The sequence below is a fragment of the Coenobita brevimanus genome, chromosome 90, assembly GCF_032717465.1.
Source record: "Coenobita brevimanus isolate Jiangsu-jjx chromosome 90, ASM3271746v2, whole genome shotgun sequence".
Classification (NCBI taxonomy): domain Eukaryota; kingdom Metazoa; phylum Arthropoda; class Malacostraca; order Decapoda; family Coenobitidae; genus Coenobita; species Coenobita brevimanus.
The window spans coordinates 25,326,513-25,349,617 of NC_137043.1; the positions used below are offsets into that span (position 1 = coordinate 25,326,513).

At 45.0% G+C, this 23,105-nt stretch overlaps 1 protein-coding gene across 1 annotated transcript in view; it reads left to right on the forward strand.

Annotated features, from left to right (window-relative positions):
* The window catches only part of CysRS-m (cysteine--tRNA ligase-like protein, mitochondrial), a 245,783-nt gene that overhangs the window by 218,147 nt on the left and 4,531 nt on the right, over positions 1-23,105 (forward strand). The gene's annotated exons all lie outside the window — the stretch shown is intronic.

Below are 23,105 nucleotides of genomic sequence, written 5' to 3' on the forward strand. Positions count from 1 at the left end.
GGCCTACCAGACCGCAGTTTCTTTGTGGGAACGTCACCACTGTTTTCCACTTGAAAACGGGGGCACCATCTACGCACTGTCGATCGAGCCACGCCAACCAATTCACTAATTTCCTTCGATTGGTGGCCTGCCTCCTTTAGAGCAATGATCTGGGATATGATTTCACTCGATAGTTCATGGGTAGGTGCCATAACAAAGTGGCTAAAGCCAAAACACTGCGGAACACTCGGTAAAAAATGGCGCAAAAAGAGAGGGAGACGCAGTGGAGTTCCTCTCTCTCAGGCAGCCCGTAAGCAACTGAGGCGGTAACCAACCAGTGCATAGTAAGGCCTCAGGCTACCGTGACGTCATGCTAGCGCCACAAACGTCTGGCTCAATTATTAGTACCAAAAACGGGTGATTCTTTTTTGGCCATAAGTATTGCGCGCCCTGCCATAGGCGCTCGATACTTCTGACGAGCACTGTATATGTATATATATATATATATATATATATAGATATATATATATACAATATATATACAATATATATATATAGAGAGAGAGATGGATAGATAGATACAGGTATATATACAGTAATCCCCGTACTATCTGGACGCCCTCTTTCCGGACACCCCACTTACCGGACATTGTGGGCTTGGACCTTTGGAACCCAAGAATGGCCAAAAAAAGAAAAATATCCCCCCAAAATCCAAATTTTTTCCCACCCATAATTTGAAATTGCTGCACAGCGCTGAACAGCTGTTTACACCACGGCCCCTTCATCCCTTCCTTCCTCCCCCCTCCCCTCACCCCTGTCAGGGTTGCCATTTGGTATTTTTCATTACCAAATGTGGGCCAATTTGGTAATGAAAAATTCGTTTGGTAATGAACCAGAATAATGCATTACGAAACTGATTTTTCACATGTATGAGGATACACAGGATGGAGATGGTGGATTGTTTGCTCTCTCTGATTAATCTGCTAGCCTACATAACGTGAAAATACAGTAATCAACATGCTGTTAATTATAAGGAGAGTGATTACATGTATTTCCACTTATATATATAATTAGTGAAGAATAAATGCTAGCTTTACGAGTCTGGTAATGAAAAGTTAAATTTAGTAATGAAAATTGAGGAGTTTGGTAGTGTGGCTGAGTTGCGAACTGGCAACCCTGCTTCCCCTTCACCAACAGTCACTGCCTAACTTTGATCGCGAGTAGATCCTTGTCAGAAAGAATGCCACATGTTCTCGTTTTTTGTGAATAAACTGCAATTCCTCGCCACTAGACCACACGGGAATTTACAGTGTTGTGCAGTGTTAAGAAATTAGAATTTAGAGTACAAAGGATTAACTGTGGACTGCAAACTCGCAGTTGAAATGGGGGTGGTGCAATTAGCAGAATGTTCAATGTTAAACAATTATAACTCAAATTGCAAAGAATTACTGTAAGTTCAGCACAACACTGGATTACTGTACATGCATCAAGAGCATTTTCACCACTGCCAAAGCCTTAGAGAAGGCAGCCACAGACGTGCTCTAAGTACCCTGGCTGAGGTACAGTCACTTCTAATTCCTCATTCTTTGGTTCCTTTTCATTTATTTCATCCTCTTTGTCCATTATTGGTGTGAATAGGGTCTTAAATAGGTGCTATGCATGTCCAGTAGGGAGTTATTTATGTGGCTTTCAAAGTTAGGCTGGGTAAGGGTCCTTAAGTACAAGTCCAGGAGGCTGGGGCCCACTATCCAGACAGGACCACTTTCCAGACATGCCTTTGGCTCTATTATGTCGGATAGTAGAGGGATTACTGTATATATATATATATATATATATATCCTGCCACGCTCTGACCGATTTTTCACCACTGTCCTCCCCTCCCCAGTCCCGGCAGATTTTCAGAAAGTTTTTTTTTTTTTTTTTGCTAAAACCTCCGCTTTTTATGAGAAACATTGGAAAATACCAAAAAAAAGTGCTCAGCTGAGCTTATAATCGCATAATACAGGTGCCCCCCTGAATACCTGGTACTGTCTTCTGTAGGCCATGCTCCAGAGAAAACGATTCTATGGGAAGGGTAACTATTCCAAACCACTCATAATAGGTTAGATATTTATTTGTTTGGTACAGATTTATATGCAGTACAAGAGTATATTGGTTTTCAGACAATAATATAGGCGATATAAGTGTTGTTTCACTCACCAAACACATCAACATACCGCACCTTCCTTTACGATGTTACCGCCTGATCACTTATGCTTGTTTCTTCCTCTGGCTTGTTTCCTCCTTTGTCCTTCGCCTCAGGAATCACTTTTGCCTTGAATTTCGTCATTAGAGAGACTGTGGCGTGACATGTGTTTACTGTCCAGGTCACTGCTCACCGCCGGATTAAGGGGGGGGCCCAAGGGGCCCGGGCCCTGGGCCACCCACCAAGAGGGGGCCTCCCACTAGAGCAACTTGTGTTCATTTCATTTTGTGTTTATGCATTACATATTACAGCATTGGATGAATAGTCCCCGTTCAGTATTTCCTAACTAAAACTGTCCTATTTATATATTAGGATTTAGGTTACCAGTCTGTGGTGTATGCCATTGGGGGAGTTGGAAAGGGGGCCTCCCTTCCAAGCGGGCCCCGGGCCTCCCACATGCTTAATCCAGCCGTGTCACTGCTAACAGGTGAGTTGCTGAGAAAATGGCGTGCGAACGGGGAGGGGGGTCAGGCAGGGCCAGGCAGTATCCCTGCTTGACGGGGGGGTAGAGGAAGGTCTCCCACATATGCCTACCAAAAATCACCTGCGAAACTTGAAAAATGGGCAAATGACAGACCTCGCAATTGCAAAACGTATGGACATGTCATCAGGTGTCACCGTGACAAAACGTGATGACGAGACGCCTTGGGATATATATGGTGTTGTTGCCGTTGACGGTCGTCCAGAACAGTCATCGTCTTCGACGGACGTTCGCCCTTCCTTGAACCACTTGTACCAGAAAAATGTTCTGCTTTGGGACATGGCATTGTCACCAAAGGCTTGCTGAAGCAACCGGTGAGTTTCTTCAGCCGTCTTGTTGATATTGAAGCAGAACTTGATGCAGGTTCTTTGTTCCATGTGGACCGCCATTGGAAAACCACCAAACTACCTACACACCATGTTACAATAGCAAGCATAGCTCAACAACACGTCCGCTCACAGACACGGCTGGGGCCACTTGACGCACGAGTGGTGCTGCTGACTCCTCCTAGCGGCAAAAGGCAAAACTGCAAACGATTGGCTCCCTCTGTTCAAATTCCTGGAACTTTTGGGTAGCACCTTGTGTGTGTGTGTGTGTGTGTATATATATATATATATATATATATATATACAGTGCTCGTCAGAAGTATGGAGCGCCCTGCGTCCCTCCTGAGAAACAAACCTTTCAACATTGAAAAAACATATAAATAATGCATTTTATTTACCTTTAGTGCTTCGTAGGGTAGCCTTTACGTTTCTTCACGGACCTGAGACGTCTTGGAAGTGAAAGGGTGAGGCTCCTGAGGTGCTGGAGGGGTATTTTGTCCCAGGAGTCACGAATGGCGGCTTTCAGCTTAGGCAGAGAGCTCACGTCCTTCCCTTGGAGACGCTTCTTTACGAGGTACCAGAGGTTTTCAATGGGGTTGAGGTCTGGGCTATTTCCTGGCCAGTCTGTCATGAATGATACCTCGCAGTCATGAAGCCAATTGGTGACCGATTTGGCCTTGTGAGCAGGTGCACCGTCCAGCTGAAACACTCGTGCACCTGTTAGCTCGAAGGAGTCTGGTAAATGATCACACAGAAGCTCCAGGTAAACATCTTGATTCACTCTGAGGTTCTTGGGAAGTACAACAAGCTTCCCCAAACCCTTCCCTGAGAAACAACCCCATACCATGAGTGAATCAGGATGTTTAACTGTGCTTTCTACATACCGTGGGTCAAGTGGGTCACTACCTTTGCGTGCTCCTCTGTTACAGGTAACACTCATCAGACCACAACACTGACAACCATTGCTCCTCACCCCAGTTTAGATATTTATTAGCAAAGGCAAGCCTACGAATTCTCTGGCTGCTGGAGAGAAGAGGCTTTTTCACAGGCCTGTGACTTGTGTAACCAAGCTCATGCACCCTACGAGACACTGTTCTCACTGACACCTCACCAAACACTTCTGGGTTGCTCTCCTTAATTTTCCTTGCACTCACACGAGGATTAAACTCCACTGCACGTTTTAAAACATTAACAGACCTTGGGGAAGTTTTCCTAGGCCTACCAGACCTCGGTTTCTATGTGGGAACTTCACCACTGTTTTCCTCCCGAAACCGCGCACACCAACGACGCACTGTCGATCGTGCCACACCAACCAATTCACTAATTTCCTTTGTCTGGTGGCCTGCCTCCTTTAGAGCAATGATCTGGGATATGATTTCACTCGATAGTTCACGGGTAGGTGCCATAACAAAGTTTTAAAGGCCAAAACACTGCGGGACACTCGGTAAAAAATGGCGCAATTTGAGAGGGACACTCGGCGGAGTTCCTCTCTCTCAGGCAGCCCGTGGGCGACTGAGGCGGGAACCAACCAGCGTGTCGGAAGGCCTCAGGCTACCGTGACGTCATGCTCGGAGCTCAAACTTGTGGCTCAATTCTTACCCCCAAAAATGGGTGATTCTTTTTGGGCCATAAGTATTGCGCGCCCGGCGGACAACGCTGAATACTTCTGACGAGTACTGTATATATATATATATATATATATACAGTGGGGCACCAACTTTCGCTACAGCAGGATTCACGGAATCCACTTTCGCGGCATGCACCAAATATTCCCTAACTTCCACTTTCGCTTGAAAAAAATCGATTTTCGCGCACAAATTTTGGGTTTGGGACAATATTTTGAACTTTGAATTTCCTGCACCGCCCGCCCGCAACCCACCGCCATCTTGAATGACGTCATGTCAACACTCTGTCCACCCATTCCCGCCATTGTGTACGAGCGTGCTAGCTCCATTGTGTTGGATTCTCACGGTTCAATGGCCTCTACTATACCTGGTAGTGTGGGGAAAGGGCCTGGTGGTGTGGAGGGAGAGCCTGGTGGTGTGGGGGGAGGGCCGGGAGGCAGTGGTGGTGATAAAAAGTGGCCGGGACATTCAAAGTCGGGAGGAAAGGCTCGGATACTTACCCCCAACATCCATTAAACACCTCAACCTGGTCTCTGTGGTATGTTTCTCCTCATATAATGTGTACTGTACAGTTTTTATTGTTTGTATCTCACAATGCAATGTACAATAGTGATTTGATGTACTGTATTGCAAGTGAAAATGAAAATCTGATGTTACTTTAGGATAACCGGGAACCAATTAGCCTTTTTGCCATAAAGACAATGCCCCAATTTTCGCTAATTCCACTTTCGCGCATTATTTTTGGACCCAATTAGGCGCGAAAATTGGTGCCCCACTGTATATATATATATATATATATATACCTGTATATATACTCGGAGCCTCTGTGGTACAGTGGTAGACTGTGCTTTTCGTACATGGGTGGGCCAGGGTTTGCGCCCCGCCAGGGTAATAAACTTTGGGAGTGTTCACCCGGCCACGTACTGCATTGGCGGACACAAGGGGTGCCGTGGTTGAACCAGTGTTGCTTACTGTAAAGTATGCTTACACCCAGTCGGCTTCCGCGGGCCGATTACACTTGGTTCACAGACTACACACACATCCAAAGCCACTCCAACACCAATTACACTTACAAGCACTTCTCACCCTACATACAATCTCTACCAGACAGCCTAAGCCACTTGGTAGAGATACATTGGCTGTATCGTCCCGACTTCGGTCGGGATAGGCTGGTCCTGCAGTGGATACTCAAACGGCTGATGATGGTGATGATGATGATATATATACACTCAATCCTCGTAAATCGCATGTTTATAAATCACGGATTTGTAAATCACGGCTAAGTGGCTGTCAGACTGCCGGCACCCTTAAATCGCTGTTAAGTCACGAAAAACGCAGACCTAGGCACCGAAGTGGGCCTTTTCCAAGGAGAATCGTAAACCGCGGCATTCAATTTGAAAATCGCGACCTAACAACCAACCACCACCCGTCCGTGGTGGCAAGTGTGCATACTAAAGCCGCCACATTGTTGTTGTTCTTCCTGCCAGTCCGCACACTACAGACCATCGCTGTAGAGTATGAGAGCTACCTACCTTTTTTTGTGCACCCCCCACCCCCCCCACCCCCACCTCCTATCTTCCATGGCCCCTCCTGAACCCCCGATGAAGCAGTATGGCATCAGGAAGCATCCGCTGTTGTCATACAGTCAACGTTTGGAGCTCATTTGTCGTATTGAGAAGGGAGGACCCCCACCTCATGCTGAGAGGTTCTAAGTTCTTCCCAACACCACCCCACTCCATTCACTTAAGCAATATTGTCATAGGATTAAGGTGAGATCCCTTAACATTGCTTATTTCTATTAAATACATGCACTGAATATTCCTAAATTTTTATGTTTGTGTTTGATGGTACCTAGATAGGTGTAGGTAGGGTGCTGTGAGGAGTGGTTGGCCAAAGTCCAGACCCAAATTCATTTTTCACATAAGAGTTATTATTTATAAACCACGGAATTTGTAAATCGCAGCAGTGGTCCAGACCCCAACATTGCCGTGATTTACGAGGATTGAGTGTATATATATATAGATAGATATAGATATAGATATAGATATATACTGTATACAGTATATATATACAGGTATATATATATTATATATGCGGCTTTCATGGATTTGGAGAAAGCATGTGAAGGGGTGGATGGACGGGGATTGTTGGGGGTGTTGAGAATATATGGAGTGGATGGGAAGTTGTTGGGTGCTGTGGGGAGTGTGTGCGATGGTGCGAAGGCTGCAGTGCGTGTGGATGGTGAACTAGGTGAATTTTTCTCTTTGAAAGTTGGGTTGAAGCAGGGATGTGTCGTGTCTCCACAGTTGTTCAATCTGTACATGGATGGGGTGATAGAGGAGGTGCAGGGTGGGGTGGTGGATGTTGGAGTGGCCCTGGTGAGAGGGGATGGTGTTTGGAGGCTCCCTGTGCTGTTGTTTGCAGATGATTCTGTGTTGTTGAGTGAAGACGAAGGGGAGCTGCAAGGCGTGGTGGATGAGTTTGGGAGTGTGTAAGAGGCGGAATCTGGAGGTGAATGTGGGGAAGAGTGGAGTGATGGTCTTTGAGAGAGGTGAAGTCAGTGAATGTACAGCAAGGTTGGATGGTGAGGAGTTGGAAAATGTGAGTACGTTTGAGTACTTGGGTAGTGTGATGAGTAAGGATGGAAGTTTGGAGGGTGAAGTACTTGAAAGGGTACAGCAGGGAGGAGAGGTTGCTGGTTCTTTGAAGGCGGTGATAAGAAACAGGGAAGTGAGCATGGAAGTGAAAAAGTTGCTACATGACAGTGTTGTGATACCAACTCTAGCGTGTGGAAGTGGAGCTTGGACGTTGTTGGAGGGACACGGGTCAAGAGTGAGAGCAGTGGAAATGAGTTATTTAAGAGGAGCCTGTGGAGTCACATGGAGAGACAGGCTGACGAATGAGGATATAGAGGGGCGTTGTGGTGTGGATGTGGATGTGATGGGAAGCGTTGTGGGGAACACACTGGGGTGGTTTGGCCGTGTGGAGAGGATGGAGGGTGAAAGACTGGCGAAGAGAGTGTATGTGAGTGAGGTGGAGGGGGGAAGAGGGAGGGGGAGGCCGAGGATGAGATGGAGGGATGGGGTGGAGAGGTATATGAGAGAGGGGGGTGTGAGTTGGGAGCAGGGCAGTGAAATGGCGGGGGACAGGGCGACTTGGAGGTGATTTGTTTGTGGCCACCCCAAACAGGATTGAGGCATCTGGCAATATATATATATATATATATATACACATACAGTGATCTTCCCATTATCCGATGTAATACAGCCAAAGGCATGTCCGAAAAGTGGGTTCGTCCGGATAGTTGGCCCCTGCCTCCTGTACTGGTACTTATAGACCCTAACACCTACATAACTCCTTACTGGACATGCATAGCACCTATTTAAGGCCCTATTCACACAAATAAGGGACATAAAAGAGTGAAATAAATGCAAAGGAACCAGAGAATGAGGATTTAGAGGTGAGTATGGAAAATATTTAGCAGTATTCAGGGTACTTACAACAAGTCTGTGGCCATCGCAATCAATAACCAGCCTCCTTTTAGACTTTGACAGTAATTAGGTGCACTTGAGGTACCTACAGTAATCCAGTGTTGCACTGCACTTAATCATTTGCAGTCTGAATTCTAATTTCTTAATGCTGTGCATTCTTTTCTCACTTGCACTCTACTGTACTTGATTCTAACCACTGTTGGACACTGCACTTAATCATTTGCATTCTAATTTCTTAATACTGCGCATTCTTTTCTCACTTTGCGCTATACTGTACTTTACTTTAAACAGTGTTGCACTCTGCACTTAAATCTTTGCACTCTGAATTCTAATTTCTTAACAGTGTGCATTATGTTCTTTACAATGCATAACACTATAAATTCTCGTGTGGTCTAGTTTCGAGTTTTTGCTGTTTATTCACTGTCAGTGTCCAAGAGTAGGTGTTGCGGGTGGCCGAGGGGCACGTCGCTGGGATGTGGTGATGGACTACCTACTGTAGACGACTCTGAAGACAGGCGCAAACTCACGTCTAGTGGCAACCCCACTGTGGCTGATGTGCTGGGCTGTGGCTCGGAGGTGGAAGGCCTGTCTTGGGGAGGCAGCAGTGTGGAGCCAGGGCTGGGCAAGGCGGGGGTCATGGGCCTGAAGAAACTGTCAGTGGTTGATTGGTGTAAGGAATGGCAATTCTGGCAATTGATGATGCACTGCCTGAAAGCGCACATGTCCTCCACAAGTCCCAAGGGCCCCATCTCCCTATCGCAGTCCGGGTGTTCTAGGTTATCGAGAATGAACTCAATGTGCTCCCGGAGTGCGCTCAGCTTGGGGATGGCTGGAGTAGTGGCACACTGAGAGGAGTCCACATCATCTTCGCTGGCCTCGTCGGAATCTTCAAGCTGGATACTTGTACCAGCAACCAAAGATACGATCTCGATATCAGACATGATCTGATCCTCAGGATCATCCTCGTCGTCATCCAACCACTTTCGCACTTCATTCACATCAACATCGTTGCCAGGCGCATCAAGACGTGCATGGAAGTCATCCACGTCAAAACCTAGAAAGTCATGCGCCACATTGGCTCCGAGAAGCAGACAAGACTAACCATTTTCCAGAGTCTTGACAGAGACTTCCCTCCAATCACTGGCCCAGTTGTAGATGGCAGACTTGATGTTGTAGCGGCGAAGGTTTTCCAAAAGTCCTCTGGCCTAGCATGTCCCATCCCTCCCTGCGCTCGTCCTCGTCCTTGAGAACAACCATCACCTCGTCCAGGAACTTCCGACGGTACAGCCTCTTCATTGCCATGATCACTCCTTGGTCCGTTGGTTGGATGAGAGCAGTCGTATTAGGTGGCAAAAGCGTGCATCTAATGCGGCCTCTCTTAGCCACCAACTTCTTGTCAGACGGATGTGCATGTGCATTGTCCAGAAGAAGGAGGGCCTTTACCTGGTCATGCGGGATTCCCAGTGTGTTCGTTTGGTAATGGATGACATCCCTGACGAAGTGGCGGTGAAACCAGTCTTTGAAGATCTTGGCTGTGAACCAAGCCTTCACAGAATGGTACCAAACGAAAGGAAGGACATCCATCACCTTCATGAAGACACCGAGGCTGCTTTGCATGGCCAATAATAATGGGCTTGAGCCAGCTCATGCCATTAGCACTGGCACAACACAAAGCAGATATCCGTTGCTTGCAAAGCTTGCGGCCAGGTACACGTTTCTCCGTCTCCTTGGCTAGAGTGTTCGCTGGCATTGAGTGATAGAATAGACTAGTTTCGTCAGCATTGTAGACTTGACCGAAAGTGAGGCCCTCCCTGTCGATCAAGCCCTTCACCCTCTGCTGAAACTCCTCTACTCTCTCCTCGTTGGTGTCCAGAGCTTCACCATGGGCCTTATAGTTGGTAAGGCCATGCTGTAACTTGAAAGCAAAGAGCCATCCTTCGGATGCTTTGAAGTCTGGGGTGTCGTGTAATCTTAAGAATTTCTCATCAGCAGCCTTCAGCTCCATACCATGCACAGCACACCAGCAGCACGTTGTTGATGATACCAAATCAGTGTGGAGCGGTCGAGTTCTGCAAACTGGGGAGTGAACATAGCCTTCCTCACCACGTTGCATTTGGTCTTCGATGCAAAGTCAGCCGTGTACTGGGTATGCTTGTCCCAGGATCTCTTGATATCAAACAGTGTAGAGCGGGCCAGGTTGAATTCACAGAGGATGTGCGACGTCGACCATCCAGCGTTCACCTTGTCCAAAATCTCCCTCTTCTTCTCCAGGGTCAGAACCTCTTGTTTCCTCTTCTCGGGGGTCATCACACACATGAGGAAGAGGAGGAGAGGAACAGCAGGGCCTGCAGCAGGTAGGGTACCACCACAAAAGCGAGCACGTGCGCGGCCGTGGTGACGAGCGTGCACTCAAGATGACGATGGATGGTGGGAAATGGGGAGGAGGCAGCATCGCCCTGCCGAACATCGGTGGAACTACAAGGCAAAACAAAGCTGGTCTGCACTGCACACCAAGTTCAAATTATGGTTGAAAAAAAAATCGGATTTTTAAAAATTGTTTTATGGTTTTTGGGCAATTTGGGGGTTCCAAAGTCCCTGGCCCAAAATGTCCAGATAGTGGGGGTCCAGATAATACAGGGATTACTGTATGTATATATATCTATCTATCTATCTGTTGCCAGACACCTCAATCCTGTTCGGGGTGGCCACAAACAAATTACCTCCACATTGCCCTGTCCCCCGCCATTTCACTGCCCCGCTCCCAACTCACACCCCCCTCTCACATATACCTCTCCACCCCATCCCTCCATCTCATCCTCGGCCTCCCTCTCCCTCTTCCCCCCTCCACCTCACTCTTACTAATCTTTTCACCTCTCTCTTTCTACATATAACTGTCTCTTCCGCCTCTCAACTTCTTCCACTCCCCTATTTCTCATCCATTCATTGAATGCTTTCCTCTTTTGTGCTACAGCCTGTCTCACCTCTTCATTCCACCATGCTGTTCCTTGCACACCCCTCCGTCTTCTCTTCATCCCACACACCACGTCACATGCTGCACATATTTCTTCTGTAAATATCCTGCACACACCTTCCACGTCCCCCATCTGCTCCAATTCATATTTGCCCAATTGTTCCTCCACTTCTCTCTTATACTCTGCCTTTTTCTCATCCTCTTGTAATCTTTCCACTCTCCTTACAAATACTCCTTCTTCCCGTCCTTCCCTTCTGTTTCTCCATCCTAATTGGACCTTGATTCTGGCCACCACCAAGTAGTGGTCAGAAAGTCCACTCCCCCAACCTCTTTATTAAACATTTTTGCATCCTTTCATCCACACACACATAATCAATCATTGCCTTCCATTCATTCAGTTCACCACTCACCTTTCTCATCACTTGCCATGTATACCTGTGGATCATTTTGTGTTTGAAGAGGGAATTGGCTATCACCAACCCCCTCCCAGCACAAATGTCCACTAACGCATTGCCATTCTCATCTATCTTAGCAGGCACACCCCACTCACCAACTATTCCATCCACCTTCACATTCCCTACTTTACCATTCATATCACCGATCAAAAACACTCTCTCATTCCTTCCAAACTTTTCCATGCACACTTCCACATTTGTCCAGAACTCTTCTCTCACTCTGCTTGCACGATTGTGCGTTGGCACATACACACACACAATCGCCCACATTTGTATTCCAACTTTCAATCTTATCCACACAATCAGTATATATATATATATATCATCATCTTCAGCATTTGAGTATCCACTGCAGGACCAGCCTATCCCGACCAAAATGGGGATGATAGTGCCTATGTATCTCTACCAAGTGGCTTAGGCTGTCTGGTAGAGATTATATGTAGGGTGAAAAGTGCCTATAAGTGTGATTGTGATGTTGGAGTGGCTTTGGATATGTGTGTAGTCGGTGAACCTGGTGTAATTGGCCTGCGCAAGCCAACTGGGTGCAAGCATACTTTATAGTATGTGACACTGGCTCAACCACAGCACCCCTTATGTCCACGAAGGCAGTACCTGGTGGGGGGAACACTCCCAAAATTTATTACCCTGGTGGGGCACGAACCCTGGTTCTCCCATGTACGAAAATGCACACTCTACCACTGTACTGCAGAGGCTCCATATATATATCCATATCTATCTATCTATCTATATATATATATTTGTATATATATACAGTACCCTTGCGTCCAACACAGTAATATTGTCATACATGGGTCATGTGTTGGACCAAAAACATGTTGGACAAACAATAGAGCTTATGGGGAAAAATGAATTATGTCAGCAACCCTAGGAAAAGTCACCCTAAATACCTACCATATACCTATACATATATTGGTTCTATTGTAATTATAATAAATGGTACTGTGCTATGAATGATAACTAACCCTTTAGGATAGTGTTGGTGGGCTTGCTGGGAATGGAAGGTGGTATCCAAGGCTGTAGGTAGTCCTACTGGGTCCCCGGAGGATGGCTGCTGGCGTCACTAGCGGTTAATGGCTGCTGCTCCTCCTCAACCTCCCTCATAAATCCTTCGAAATCACACTCAGAATCACTATCTTCGTCCACAGCCATGGAAGGTCCTGCTTCTGCCTGTCCTAGCACTCTGTAAGCCTTCACTGCTGCCAGGATCTTGTCTTGGTTTTTTATTATGGTCCTCACGTTGGCTTCATTCATGTCGTAGGCCATGGCAGTGTCAACTTTCCACTCTCCTTTCTTCTTCCTCTCGATGCTTTCTAGCTTGGTGGCCTGAGGGAGGTGCCGATGCTTCTTGGGGTTCTCAGAAGGCTTCCTAGGCATCATGAGCAGGGTAAAATGCAGTAACAAGGGCAGAAAATGCAGCAAGAAAAAAGCACCTTCCAATGCGAATTATGCGACTGAGTGGCGCTGTGGTGGGAGAAATTTAAACAAAACATCATGTGACACCAGAAGCGTTTTTAATTGGGCGGCATCACGATCGTGTCACGATAGCGGGCGGGGAAGTCTACTTGATCAGTTGTTTTCATTGGCTATTATCATCATGGGAATGTCCAGTATGACCGTGTTGGACTGGGGGTGATCGTGCTAGAGGTGAACTCGGCGGATTTCGCCCACTTCTCGGAGCTCTGTGCGTGTTATGCTAACACACTCGTGTTGCAGTAATTAAATTGTATTAAATAATACTAATTATTTGCTCTCCGTGCTGGACGTGAATCGTGCTGGACTAATGCGTGTTGGACTCGAGGGTACTGTATATATACTGTATATATATATATATATATACACACTCAACCCCCTGCTATCGCGCGTTCAGCTATCACACTTATCTGCTATTACGCACACATCTAATGCACAACCATACATGCTATCATGCACCCCAAGACCGCTATCATGCATCGAGTTTGAAGACAGGCTAAGCGAAACTTATTCACACGGCACTTCATACGAGGTTTGCAGAGGATACGATGGTTAATCGGAACGATAACGTGGTAAAATTCCCGATTATCGCACGGGCATTTGGAATGCATCTGAACAGATTCCTGCCGAGGACACGACGGGCAAAACAGTGACCAAAACATTCGGCTCGAAAGAATGTATCGTACTACAGCATTGAAATTTAGCCTAACTCTGAATACTTATTAATATTGTATTTTAGAATAAATATCAATCGTTTTGAAACCCTTATAAAGAGTTAATATTTCTTATGCCGAAAAAACTGTGATGTCGATAAAGTAATCACGTGTTTACAACTGAGATGGGGCTCTGATGACAGTGTGAGGAACGTGTGTGATAGCGTCCAGGTTTTGTTCCACTTAAATGTTCCTCAGCCATTCCTGATATAAGGTACCATGTGATACCCCCTTTAGCTGTGGACACTAAAGAAATGGAGACAGCCAAAGAGATCTGGCGGCAACTAAGCCACTCCCAAGCCTCAGAACCCATCAAACCACCCAAGCCGTAATCCTTATAAAAGGTTGATGGCCTTTTATGTTGTTTATTTATTCATTATACTGTTATTATTAATATAATAATGCTTCATTTCATGTTAGAGGAGAGATTGGCAGGAAATCGTAGGCATAAAATGGTTAAAAGTTAGAAAAATGGGCCACCGAAAAACCAATTAGAAATTTTCCCATTGATTGTTCAGTTCAGCTATCGCGTATTCAGCTATCACGCGCGTTTCCTGTGACTAATTAGGCGCGATAGCAGGGAGTTGAGTGTACAGTATATGTATATATATATATATATATATATATATATATATATACAGTGAACTCTTACATTTGGCGAGTTTTTATTTGGCTGATTCACTTTCGACGATGGGATGGGATTGTACACAACACTCTCATTTGGCGACAGAAATCTCACATTTGATAAGTTGTTTATAATAAAAATATATTCTGTGCCAATTAATTTCAAAAGTTTTTTTATTAATCTGAATTAATTTCAACAGAATTTAGTTTGTATTGTGAAATTCAAGTCTCATCTTCTCAAACCTCTTGAAGTAGCCAGATTTTGCTACAAGTAGTGAATTGGCCTACTTTTAGAAGCCCTGTGTTACTAAATTTTGAATTTCGCTCTCTCTCTCTCTCTCTCTCTCTCTCTCTCTCTCTATCAGTCTATCTATCTATCTATATATATACTGTACATAATTATGTTGGGCTACTTTATACTGAAATTTGCTACTTTTGAGGCCTGTTACCGTTACTTTTGGTCACAAGACTCTGGCAACCCTGGTTCCAAGACATCTTTGTTTACACTTCTTTGCCAGCCACCATCACGTGCAATACACTTCTCTGCCAACCACCATCACGTGTCCAGCATTTTGTCTGTGTTTTATTGTGATTCCTACCTGTGCTGAGGACTTGAGAACACATAATGGCTGATGAAACACAGAAATGTGGAATGGGTGACCTTGGCAGACCACCAACTAAGGCATCCACGCACCATACACCACGTGTACATAAAGCCCATTATTTTATTTTCTTATGTGAGTTTTTCTGTTTTGTATTGTTTCTTTGCTAAAATATATTAAATTGAGTCAAGTTATGTGTGTTTATTACATGATTTGCACCCAGTAACGTTATAATATAGGTGGAAAATCAGTCATGCATTCCGAGAACCAATTTATTTTTTTCCCGTTAGTTATTCAGTTCAGATTTGGCGAATTCCAGTTTGGCAATTTTTTTTCCGCACCTATTACTCGCCAAATGTGAGTTCACTGTATATATATATATATATATATATATATATATATATAGGGTTGGTGACGGTACTGTCAAAGACGAGGAAGAGTGGCCATGTGCAGTTTGCCACAAGGGCATGGGAAGTAATTCCATGTTGTGCGGTGTGTGTGTGATAAATGGGTGCTTAAGAGATGTAGTGGTATTAGAGGTAGACTGTGAGATAATGCTGATTTTATGTGTACAGCGTGTCGGGGTGAGCAGGTGGAGATTGTCAGACGTGAAAGGATTGAACTTGCTGGTGAATCTCTTGAGTGTGTGAAAGCGTTTTGTTATTTGGGAGACATGTTCTGTGCTGGAGGTGGGGCTGGAGCTAGCTCTGTGGCTAGGGTGAGAAGTGGTTGGAAGAAGTTCATGGAGCTCTTACCTCTCCTGACATTGAGAGGACTCTCCCTACATGCTAAGGGGTCTTTGTATGCAGCATGTGTTAGGAGTGTAATGCTGTATGGCAGTGAGACCTGGGCAGTGAAGGAGGAAGATATTCGCCGGCTCAGACGTACAGAAATGACAATGATTAGGTGGATGTGCAGTGCGTCCCTGCGTCCAAGGCCTGGAGGGGCTGGGTTTACTATGGAAGAGTTGAGAGGTAGGATGGGACTGGAGTGTATTGGTGTTGTGATGAGGAGGGGTAGATTGAGATGGTTTGCACATGTGGAGAGGATGGGGGATGATAATTGGGTGAGGAAGGTGAGAAGTGTTAATATTGGGGGTGGGGTTATGAGGGGTAGACCGAGCAAGACATGGGACGAGGTCATTAAGTGTGACCTCAGGGTTAAGGGACTGAACAGGGAGGCTGCAATGGATCGTGCAGCGTGGAGAGCCACCATTAGGTGACCAAGGCCGACACATGCAAGCATGTTGGAGCCTTTAAAAACGAAACGAAAACGATATACAGTATATATATATATATATATACAGTACCCTCGCGTCCAGCATGCGTTAGTCCAGCACAATTCGAGTCCAGCACGGTGAGCAATTAATTAGTATTATTTAATACGATTTAATTACTGCAACACGAGTGTGTTAGCATAACACGCACAGAGCTCCGAGAAGTGGGCCAAATCCACAGAGTTCACTCTAGCACGATCGCCCCCGGTCCAACACGGCCATACTGGACATTCCCATGATGATGATAGCCAATGAAAAACTTCTGATCAAGTAGCCTTCCCCGCCCGCTATCGTGACGTGATCATGATGCCGCCCAATTAAAAACGCTTCTGGTGTCACATGATGTTTTGTTTACATTTCTCCCTCCACAGAGCCACTCAGTCGCATAATTGCATTGGAAGGTGCTTTTTTCTTGCTGCATTTTCTGCCCTTGTTACTGCATTTTACCCTGCTCACGATGCCTAGGAAGCCTTCTGAGAACCCCAAGAAGCGTCGGCACCTCCCTCAGGCCACCAAGCTAGAAAGCATCGAGAGGAAGAAGAAAGGGGAGAGGAAAGTTGACATTGCCAAGGCCTACGACATGAATGAAGCCAACGTGATCATAATAAAAAACTTAAGACAAGATCCCGGCATCCGAAGGCTATCACACGGCACTTCATACCAGGTTTGCCGAGGATACGATGGTAAATCGGAACGGTAACGTGGTAAAATTGCCGACGATACCACGGGCATTTGGAATTCATCTGGATGGATTCCTGCCTAGCATACGATGGGGAAAACAGTGTGACCAAAACCCGGGCGACTCGACAGAGAATGTATCGTACTTCAGCATTGAACATTTAGCCTGACACTGAATACATATTATTATTTTAGAATAAATATCAATCGTTTTGAAACCCTTCTCATCAGCATGTGTACCAGTTTATAAACAAAGTTGCTTCTCCTTATTCTGTACCGAGTCAGCGACAGCGATCACTTTCCACAGTCACGAGACGGGGCTCTGGCAACAGTGCGAGAAGCATGCACTTTGCCGGGCTAGGACAGGCAGAAGCAGGATCTTCCATGGCTGTGGACGAAGATAGTGATTCTGAGTGTGATTTCGAAGGATTTATGAGGGAGGTTTGATTTCGAAGGATTTATGAGGGAGGTTGAGAAGGAGCAACAGCCATTACCCGCTAGTGACGCCAGCAGCCATCCTCCGGGGACCCAGTAGGACTAACTACAGCCTTGGATACCACTTTCCATTCCCAGCAAGCCCACCAACACTATCCTAAAAGGTTAGTTATCATTCATAGCACAGTACCATTTATTATAATTACAATAGTACCAATATATGTATAGGTATATGGTAGGTATTTAGAGTGACTTTTCTGAGGGTTGCTGACATAATTCATTTTTCCCCATAATCTCTGTTGTTAGTCCAACACGATTTTGGTCCAACACGTGACCCATGCATGACAATATTACCGTGCTGGATGCGAGGGGACTGTATATATATACTGTATATATATATATATATATATATATATATAAACAGTATATATCTATCTGTCTATATATATATATATATATATATATAAACAGTATATATCTATCTGTCTATATATATATATATATATATAAACAAGGTAGGGTAGTGGATGTTGGAGTGGCCCTGGTGAGAGAGGATAGTGTTTGAAAACTCCCTGTACTGTTGTTTGCAGATGATACTGTGTTGTTGAGTGAAGACGAAGGGGAGCTGCAAGGCTTGGTGGATGAGTTTGGGAGAGTGTGTAAGAAACGGAATCTAAAGGTGATTGTACGGAAGAGTAAAGTGATGGTCTTTGAGAGAGGTGAAATCAGTGAATGTACAGCGAGGTTGAATGGTGAGGAATTGGAAAATGTGAGTTTGTTTAACTACTTGGGTAGTCTGATGAGTAAGGATGGAGATTTGGGGGGCGAAGTGCTTGAAAGGGTACAGCAGGGAAGAAAGGTTGCTGGTTCTTTGAAAGCAGTGATAAGAAACAGGGAAGTGAGCATGGAAGTGGAAAAGTTACTACATGACAGTATTGTGATACCAACTCTAATGTACGGAAGTGAAGCTTGGACGTTGTTGGAAGGACACAAGTCAAGAGTGAGAGCAGTGGAAATGAGTTATTTAAGAGGAGCCTGTGGAGTCACATGGAGAGACAGGCTGACGAATGAGGATATAAAGGAGCGTTGTGGTGTTGATGTGGATGTGATAGGAAGCGTTATGAGGAACACACTGAGGTGGTTTGGCCGTGTGGAGAGGATGGAGGGTGAAAGACTGACAAAGAGAGTGCATGTGAGTGAGGTGGAGGGGGGAAGAGGGAGGGAGAGGCCGAGGATGAGATGGAGGGATGGGGTGGAGAGGTATATGAGAGAGGGGGGTGTGAGTTGGGAGCAGGGCAGTGAAATGGCAGGCGACATGGCGACTTGGAGGCGATTTGTTTATGGCCACCCCAGATGGGATTGAGGCGTCTGGCAATATATATATATATATATATATATATATATATATATATATGTATGTACACAGTAACCACTCATTATACGATGGGGTTCCGTTCCTTAAAACCCCATCGTATAGCGAACCCATTATAACATGGAGTCAGGGGGGATACGTTCCCAGACCTGCCTAAACTCTCACATACACACACCTTAGCACTCACATACATGAAATATCCTTATGTTTAAGCATTGAAAGTAACACATTAATAATGAATAAAGAGGAAAAAACATGAAAACTACAGTATACAGTAGTTCTTACCTGTGCAAGTAGGGTTTTTGAAGTGGTTCGAGACAATTTGCTGTGAAGTCAATTCGCCGTCAAAATATGGACGATTCTCCGTCAGGACATTTCCCCGTCATTCTATAAATATACTACCCCCCCTAGGGGTAGGGGGGTTTTTCAAGAATACTCCACCAGTATCCCTGCTTGTCGTAAAAGGCGACTAAAAGGGTTTGCGGAGGGTTAATGCCCCTCCCCGGAAAACAAGTAACTAAAAAAACAAACAGTAAGCCTCGGACAAGGACTGACCAAACGATGATGACCAAGGACCGGAAAAAGGACATGGTTATCGGAACTTGGAATGTAAGGGGAGCGAATGATGAGGTGAAAGAGAGAGAGATTGTCCAGGTGCTTGAGGGTGCGAAAGTGGATGTATGTGGAATAACTGAAACAAAATGGAGAGGAGAAAGTGTGAGAGAATGGGAGTATGGATGGGGTATATGTGCAGGAGTAGGTGAGAATGAGAGGGCAAAGGAAGGAGTATGTATAGTTGTGAGTAAATGATGGAAGAAGAGCGTAAGACAGTATGGATCAGTTGGGTCAAGGATTGTGTGGGTAAAGTTGAAAGTTGGAATACAAATGTGGGCGATTGTGTGTGTGTATGTGCCAACGCAAGATCGTGCTAGAAGAGTGAGAGAAGAGTTCTGGACAAATGTAGAAGTGTGCATGGAAAAGTTTGGAAGGAATGAGAGAGTGTTTTTGATTGGTGATATGAATGGTAAAGTTGGGAATGTGAAGGTGGATGGAATAGTTGGTGAGTGGGGTGTGCCTGCTGAGATAGATGAGAATGGGAGTGTGTTAGTGGACATTTGTGCTGGGAGGGGGTTGGTAATAGCCAATACCCTCTTCAGGCATAAAATGATCCACAGGTATACATGGCGAGTGATGAGAAGGGTGGGTGGTGAACTGAATGAAAGGATGGCAATGATTGATTATGTGTGTGTGGATGAAAGGATGCGAAGATGTGTAATGGATGCAAGAGCTCATAGAGGTTGGGGGAGTGGACTTTCTGACCACTACTTGGTGGTGGCCAGAATTAGAATTCAAGTAAGATGGAGGAATAGAAGAAGGGAAAGACGAGAGGAAGGAGTAGTTGCAAGGAGAGTGGAAAGGTTTCAAGAGGATGAGAAAAAGGCAAAGTATAAGAGAGAAGTGGAGGAACGATTGGGCAAATATGAATTGGAGCAGATGGGAGACGTGGAAGGTGTGTGTAGGATATTTACAAAAGAAATATGTGCAGCATGTGATGTGGTGTGTGGAAGGAAGAGAAGACGGAGGGGGGTGCAAGGAACAGCGTGGTGGACTGAAGAGGTGAGACAGGCTGTGGCACAAAAGAAGAAAGCATACAATGAATGGATGAGAAATAGGGACGTGGAAGAAGTTGAGAGGCGGAAGAGAGAGTTATATGTAGAAAGAAAGAGAGAGGTGAAAAGATTAGTAAGAGAGAGTAAGAAGAGAGTGGATGAGGAATTTGGAAGGAATTTGAGTGTAAAGTGGAGGGACTGTAAGAAAATGTTCTGGAATGAGGTGAAAAGAGTAAGACAGGGTGGAAGTGAAGTTAGCAGGGAAGTGTAAGATAAAAATGGTAGATTACTAGTGGAGAAGGAAGAAAAAGTGAGCAGATGGAGAGAACACTTTAAGGAATTGTTGAACATAGAGGATGGAAGTAATGCGAGTATAAGTGGCTGGGGAATGGCTGGGTGAAGGAGGGAGGTGAGAAGACAGGAAGAAATCAGTAGGATAGAAGTTGTGGAAGCAGTGAAGAAAGTTAAATCGGGGAAAGCCCCAGGAATTGATGGAGTGTGTGGTGAAATGCTGAAGCATGGGGGAGAGATAGTAGTAGAATGGATGTTGAAGACGTGCAGATTGGCCTGGGAGGAAGGTAGAGTCCCGGAGGATTGGAAGTCAGGTATAATTATTCCCTTGTACAAAGGAAAAGGGGAAAAAGAAGTGTGTGGTAATCATAGGGGCATTTGTCTTCTAAGTATAATAGGAAAAGTGTATGGTAGGATACTTATTGACAGAGTTAGAGAAAGAACAGAGGAATTAGTTGGAGAAGAACAGGGAGGCTGTAGGAAGGGAAGAGGTTGTGTAGATCAGATATTCATTCTTAGATCTTTAGTGGAAAAATTTCTAGAGAAGGAAAACAAGTTGTATGCGGCTTTCATGGATTTGGAGAAAGCATATGACAAGGTGGATAGACAAGGATTGTGGAAAGTGTTAAGAATATATGGAGTAGATGGGAAGTTGTTGAATGCTGTGAAGAGTATGTACGATGGTGCGAAGGCTGCAGTCCATGTGGATGGTGAAATGAGTGAATTTTTCTCTTTGAAAGCTGGGTTGAAACAGGGATGTGTCATGTCTCCATGGTTGTTCAATCTTTACATGGATGGGGTAATAAAAGAGATACAAGGTAGGGTAGTGGATGTTGGAGTGGCCCTGGTGAGAGAGGATAGTGTTTGGAAACTCCCTGTACTGTTGTTTGCAGATGCTGCTGTGTTGTTGAGTGAAGACGAAGGGGAGCTGCAAGGCTTGGTGAATGAGTTTGCGAGAGTGTGTAAGAAACGGAATCTAAAGGTGAATGTAGGGAAGAGTAAAGTGATGGTCTTTGAGAGAGGTGAAGTCAGTGAATGTACAGGGAGGTTGGATGGTGAGGAATTGGAAAATGTGAGTACGTTTAAGTACTTGGGTAGTGTGATGCGTAAGGATGGAGTTTTGGAGGGTGAAGTGCGTGAAAGGGTACAGCAGGGAAGAAAGGTTGCTGGTTCTTTGAAAGCAGTGATAAGAAACAGGGAAGTGAGCATGGAAGTGAAAAAGTTACTACATGACAGTATTGTGATACCAACTCTAACGTACGGAAGTGAAGCTTGGACGTTGTTGGAAGGACACAAGTCAAGAGGAGAGTAGTGGAAATGAGTTATTTAAGAGGAGCTTGTGGAGTCACATGGAGAGACAGGCTGACGAATGAGGATATAAAGGAGCATTGTGGTGTTGATGTGGATGTGATAGGAAGCGTTATGAGGAACACACTGAGGTGGTTTGGCCATGTGAAGAGGATGGAGGGTGAAAGACTGACGAAGAGAGTGTATGTGAGCAAGGTGGAGGGGGGAAGAGGGAGGGGGAGGCCGAGGATGAGATGGAGGGATGGGGTGGAGAGATATATGAGAGAGGGGGGTGTGAGTTGGGAGCAGGGCAGTGAGATGGCGGGGGACAGGGCGACTTGGAGGCGATTTGTTTGTGGCCACCCCAAACGGGATTGAGGCGTCTGGCAATAGATAGATAGATACTTTAATAACTAATTTTCAGCATGAACTATTAAAGTTTGTGTTCATTCAATAGCATAGGCTTGGGATATCATATATAAGTTGTCTTATATTCTAGTGTCACCCATAGCTGTCTTCATTATTTTTCATTGGTACTGTAACATCCTGGGTATATTTTAAAACAACTTTGAAGAGATACAAGTATTCATAAACTAGTGTACTTGCTAAATAAACTGATCTGTAAATAAACAACGGGGAATCGTCCTGACGGCAAATTGTCTTGTTATTGTTATGATGGGGAATTGACTTGATGGCGAATTGTCCTGAAACCTTTATATAGACGTAATATGAAGATTATTCATATCATTCCAAAGTATGTCGATCGTTCACTTAAGGTCATTAGGGGTTTATATAAATGGCAGTGTCTCGTATATAGCCTTATGTTAAATGATGAAGGAAAGATCGTAAATTGCCTGATTCGCGATTCAGTACTGTATATGTATATTTTTTCATTTAATACCCATTATTTGATGCCCTGTTTTACATTTATAATAAAAACAAAAAAAACACGATCACTTTTATAGCTCATATAATTCAAAAACTAGTGTACTTGCTAAATAAACTGATATGTAAATAAATGACGGGGAATCGTCCTGACGGCGAATTGTCCCGACTCTAGGCTAAGGGACAGTAAGGGCCTCACAGTCCTCACTCATCGTTGTCAGAACTGGCTGGCTGGGCAGGGCTGGCTGATGAGGCTGGATCGGTGAAT